The sequence below is a fragment of the Balaenoptera physalus genome, assembly GCF_965194825.1.
Source record: "Balaenoptera physalus genome assembly, chromosome: 16".
NCBI classification, from domain to species: Eukaryota; Metazoa; Chordata; class Mammalia; order Artiodactyla; family Balaenopteridae; genus Balaenoptera; species Balaenoptera physalus.
In genome coordinates, this window is record NC_138898.1 from 61,865,654 (window position 1) to 61,871,653 (window position 6,000).

At 48.2% G+C, this 6,000-nt stretch overlaps 1 long non-coding RNA gene across 1 annotated transcript in view; it reads left to right on the top strand.

Moving 5' to 3' along the window:
* LOC309646323 overlaps positions 1-5,748 on the top strand; it is a 102,643-nt gene extending 96,895 nt beyond the window's left edge. Inside the window, exon 3 of the long non-coding RNA XR_014255289.1 lies at positions 5,558-5,748. This is a non-coding gene — a long non-coding RNA (uncharacterized lncRNA). The remainder of the gene's footprint in view (positions 1-5,557) is intronic.
* Positions 5,749-6,000: the final 252 nt, after the last annotated feature.

A 6,000-nucleotide genomic window follows, 5' to 3' on the forward strand; every position in this document is an offset into this window, starting at 1 on the left:
CGTCCTTGAGCTGCAAGGTCGGCTTCTGATACACAAGACTGATGGTGGAGCTGCTTCCCTGCAGGAAAACACCTGCAGTGAACCCAGCCCCAGGGCACGTGGTTCCCCTCGGCCACATCCTCAGTCTTCCTTCTGCGATGGGGGAACACTTTATGCTCAGGGTCTGTGCTGAGACTTTGGCTTGCCCATGCGCTTTGAGAAACCTTAAGAGAGAAAGAGGCTTGGGGGCCAGACTCTCAGGTTCAAGGTCCGGTTCCACTACTTGTTGCGGGGTGACCGCAGCGAGTTGTTCAGTCTCTCTGCATCTCAGTTTCTTTATCCGTAAGAGGGGAGCGCTTGTCCTGGGGGTGCTGTGACGACTGAGTCAAAGACAGACGGTGCTTACAACGGTATTTATCACATAGGCTTACAACAGTATTTATCACATAGGCTTACAATGGTATTTATCACATAGAACGTGCTCAGTAAACATCATCAACTGTTGGTGAACACAGGTGCTGGATTCCATCCAGCCTGATTCACATCCCGCTCTGTTTCTCCTTGCCTGTGTGACCTTGGGTGAGTTACTTGACTGCTCTGAGCTACAATATCTTATCAGACAAATGGATATAAGAACAATACTGGAAGTTCTGATTTTCCTATATCCATCTTTGGGACAAACTGTGCTTTGTAGGCGTTTACACTAAAGCCCATACACTCTTTCTTCTGTGTGAGTTTGGGGTTTTGAACATCAGCTGAGACAAATCCATCTTGACATCTGTGGGACGATGCCTCTTGGCAGGCAGTTCCTCTCCAGGAAGGTCTCTACCTTTGTCCGCACAGCAGTTTATGCCAAGGACTTTAATATTTTATTGGATTTTTGTGATTACTGTATAAAACCAAGCAGAAAGAAGAAGTGCTGATCCTACTGGTGAAGAAACATGAGTCTCATAAACAAACACAACTGAGCCAAAGGGAGGAAAAAAAAAGAAGATAAAATCATAAAAGCCATCCAGCACAGAAGATCTTTAACTTTAGCTGGAAGATCTCTGGGCTTAGCTTACTGTCTGTCACTCAGTTGTGAGACAAAAGAATAAAATGGAAGAATATGTATGAAAATGCCAGAAATATAGGGTCAAAGATTGCATCAGGAAAGTGAGGTTTAATTAAAGACTGTATACAAAGATTATCTTTCCCTCCCCCAACAGAGGAACTGATTATTCAAATTTTGGAGACATTTGCAGTTGTGCATTATATATGCCCACAGAGCTGGTGATTGCTTTATATGTAAATGACCAACCTTAGTGCATGGTACATATAGGTGCCTCCTAAATTATGGCTATCATCATCATCAACACCATCACCATCACCATCACCATCATCATCATCAACACCATCATCACGATCATCACCATCTCCATCATTATCACCACCATCATCATCATCAACACCATCACCATCATCACCATCACCATCATCATCATCAACACCATCATCACAATCATCACCATCTCCATCATTATCACCACCATCATCATCATCAACACCATCACCATCATCACCATCACCATCATCATCATCAACACCATCATCACAATCATCACCATCACCATCATTATCACCACCATCATCATCATCAACATCATCACCATCATCACCACCACTATCATCACCATCATCATCAACACCATCACCATCAACACCATCACCATCACCATCATCATCACCATCATCATCATCCTTAAGGTTGTCTCAGAAGATTTGGAGTCAATCAAGACAGACTGAAAGCATTAGAATATCGTCCATCACTTAGGTAATTCAGAAATTAACTATGATTTCCCCCAACAAGTGTCCTTTCTGCTTGGATATGCCCAGTCTCGGGGAGTTCATTGGCTGTGGTGGTGTGCTTGAGTGTACCTACTCTGTGTCAGTGTATTTCCCTGGGAGACTACCTGCTAGTGGGTTTTATGCCCTGTATGGATCCACAGAATTAGTGAAATCTCACTTTCACGGAGAAGGGCATCCAAATAGGCTACCTATCCCACAAGAACTCATTCATTCATTTATCTGCAAACATTTCCTGAGCACCCACTATGGGCTGGCCTCTGGGCTGGGCCTTGGAGGAGTTCCAGGGCCTGTGGGGGAGACAGACAATTGCATCAGGAATTGTAATTACAGGGCAATTACAACCTGGAACGATAAGGAAGGGAGCACTGTGGCAGCTTGCCGAAGACAGTTAGCCCAGCTGGGGGATGTGGTGGTCATGAAAGGCTTCCTGGAAGAGGTGACTCTTGAACTGAGTTTCAGGGGATGGGGAAGAGGAAGGCACTTCAGATAGAATGGAGAGGATGTATGAACAGACATGGAGCTCAAAAGACTGGTGGGTATGAGTACAGATGCTGGTCCAGTGTGTGTGTATGTGAGTAGGGAGTGGTTGGAGGGTACAGAGGACTTGAGGATGAAGCCAGGAAGGTGAAAGGGTCCAGGAGAGCCTTCACGCCAAGCTAGAGTTTGGACTTTATTCAGGGGTGTGTGGAGCTCCTGTGGCAGCCCTTTAGGTCACCCTGACCCTGGGACGGGGACTCCCTCCTCTGGGTCGAGCCGGTCCACTTGAGTGCAGCACGTCTGCTGGGGATCTGCTCTTGGCTTTCGTGTGGGGACCAGTTCTGTTTCTCCCACTTCCTTGGCATTTGCTTCACACGGCTCCTTGATCCCTCCCTTCCTCACCCTTTCACGGTCCAGTGGTACGAGCTCAGCTTTGAAGCCAAACAGACCAGGGTTAAGTCTCAGCTCTCTGGCTGCCTACTTTTGAGCCTCAGCCTGGTTCCTTAACCCCCATCAACGTCAGTCTCCTTGCTTGTAAAAAGGGGACGGTAATAAACGGAGCAAACATTTACAGGCAGTTATATGTGCCGGGCACCATTCTAAGCACTTTACAAAAATTACTCATTGAATCTTTACAACAACTATTATGATCCCTATTTTACAGATGAGAAAACAAGGACATGGAAGGCCCCAGTCCTTCTGGTTGCTAAGTGGCAGGACCAGGAGGCCAGAGTTGACATGAAGATCAGAAGAGTTAAGACACGCAGGGTCCTTGATGTACTGCCCAACACGTGGTTGATACGCAGGCAACTGTCATAGTTATAAGCTCTCCGAGAAACATACAGAGCGATGCTATCCAGGATAGAGCAGTCCCCAGAGAGAAGCAAATTCCTTTATCACAGGGAGCCATGGAAGGCCTAATTCAGACTGACTCATTAACTCCAGACAATAGAAAACGACAGATCAAGCCTCTGATGGAAGAGACTGGAACAGCCATTGATTAGAAGCCAGACTTGTTTCTTTCTTCCCCTACTGATTGACCGACTTCTGAGGGCTCTGCTTTCTTTGTAATTAAAGAGCTAACTGAACTGTCAAGCACGGTTCCCTCTTCAGTCACCATCGTGGGGTGCGGGGAGGACGTCTGATAAGCCATAGATTTCCTCCTGCCCAGTACAGCTCAAAATCCAGCCAAGCGGGCTTCCCTGGTGGCACAGTGGTTAAGAATCCGCCTGCCAATGCAGGGGGCACGGGTTCGAGCCCTGGTCCGGGAAGATCCCACATGCCGCGGAGCAACTAAGCCCGTGTGCCACAACTACTGAGCCTGCGCTCTAGAGCCCGCGAGCCACAACTACTGAGCCCGCGTGCTGCAACTACTGAAGCCTGTGCCTAGACCCCGTGCTCCACAACAAGAGAAGCCACCGCAGTGAGAAGCCCGCGCACCGCAAGGAAGAGTAGCCCCGCTCACCGCAACTAGAGGAAGACCACGTGCAGCAACGAAGACCCAGTGCAGCCAAAAATAAATAAATAAAGAAATAAAATAAAGAAATAGAAAAAAAATTAAAAAAAGAAAAAATCCAACCAAGCACTGAAGTTTCCAGCCTGCCACTCTTGAATCCCTGAAGTCACATGGACTCTCTTTTTTACCACCCAAATAAGGTATTGTCAATTGGAATCAGCCATTGAACAAGAAAAAAGGACGTTTGCAAAATCGCTGGATGTGAAACTTGGCTGTAACTGACCAGGGAAGGGAATGGAAGGGTGGAGGGGAGGAAGCTGCCGAGAGTTGGGGGCAGCAGAGCCGAGTGTAACCTGCTCATGTTTGGAAACAGCAGACCTGGGTTTGGATCCCAGGCTGGCCACTTCCTAGCCATGTGATTTGGGACATGGCTATAAGTGTGACTCCTTCCTAGTTCCTGCCCAAATTCAAGCCCAGGATTTGGTACAGGCATCAAGGGTCTCTTTTCAAAATAGATGCTGCATGGTGGCTGGGAAGAGGGTTTGGTTTGGGGTCAGACCTGGATTCACGTGTGACGGTGGGGACTGACTTCCCTCTGGGAACCTCTGTTTCAGGCGAAGGTTGGAGATGAACAGTAAGGAGTTTGTGTCATGTAGCAGTTAGAGAAGCCGGCTCCGGAGTCAGACTGCCTGGATTCAAATCTTTGCTCTACTGTGCTGGTTCTCAACCTGGGGTGATTTTGTACCCTCCTTCCCCAGGGGACATTTGGTCATGTTTGGAAACATTTTTGGTTGTCACAACTTGGGAGAGTTGCCACTGGCCTCTAGTGAGTTGAGGCCAGAGATGCTGCTCAATATCTTACAATACACAGGACAACCCCCAACAGCAAAGAATGATCCAGCCCTAAAAGTCAGCAGTGCTGAGGCTGAGAGACCCAGCTCCATGGCCAACCAGCCTGGGGAGCAGTCACTTAACCTGGTCAATATTCTGTTCCCTAGCAGCGCCTGCCTTGGGCGGTTGTTTTAAAAACAGAGGCATCACGGCACCTTGCACAGCACCAGGTACCCAGCAAACCCTCTATAAATATAAGCTTGGATTTTGTGAAAATGAGAGCCAATAGCATATATTAACTGCTTGGCCATAGTAAGTCTGCAAGTAACAGTAGGGACGTGATCGTGATGACGGCCGTGTGTTCTATTTTCACAGGATCTTTGCAGTGCCCCTGAAATCCTTCTTCTATCCTCCACACCTTGGCATCAAAGTGATGTTCAAAGCCATTGTCAAAATTAAAAAAGCAACAGACTTGCCCCCCGGGGAGGTTGATGTTGGATCTCTGGTCTGCTGGTGCCGAAAGTCATAAAAGGCAGCTGCCTCGTCCCCTGGGTTTTCTAAAAGCTGTCTCCAACTTGAGCAGTTCTTGTAATGGGGACTTGTTTTCCTGGAATGGGGGGTGGGGGACGGCTCTTTATGCCCCCCTCTCATGTTCTGTCTGGGCCTGTCATGGCCAAATGTATGTGTCCCCCCCAAATTCATATACTGAAGTCTTCACTTGCAATGTGGTAGTATTTGAAGGTGGGATTTTGGAAAGTGATTGGGTTTAGTCAGACGAGATCATGAGGGTGGGAATCCTTGTAAGGATTAATGTCCTTATAAGAAGAGAAAGAAGACACTAGAAGGCTCTTTCCCTCCATCCCTCTTCTTCCTCCTCCTCCCCCCCTTCCCCCTCCCTCCTCCGCTTCCTTCTTCTTTTTCTTTCTTTCTCAATCTCTCTCTCTCTCTCCCCACATGGAAACACAGTGAGAAGCCATGATCTGCAAGTCAGGAAGAGCGTTCTTGCCAGGAACAGAATCTGCCTGCATCTTGACCTTGGACTTCCAGCCTCCAGAACTGTGAGAAGTCAACGTTTACTGTTTAAGCCCTGGAGTCCATGGTGTTTAGTTATAGCAGCCCAAGCTGACTAAGGGCCCTTGAAATAGGGATTTTGCCGATACCTCCTTTTCAGGGAGATTCTGGAGAGGGGTACCCCCCTCCCTTCACCCCATACTCCCTCTTCACTAAGCAAAGAAGAGTGGTTTTTCCAGTAGCTGGAGCTTGACTTCCTTGGGCCATGTTGGCGGGAGGAGCAGTACCGCCCTCTACAGGTGGAGACAAGAAGCAAAGCGAGAAGCTGGCTCCCTGGTCTCGCTCCTTCTCTGGCGCTGATGTCCCATGGGGGCCACCTGGGGGTCAGCTTTGGGAAG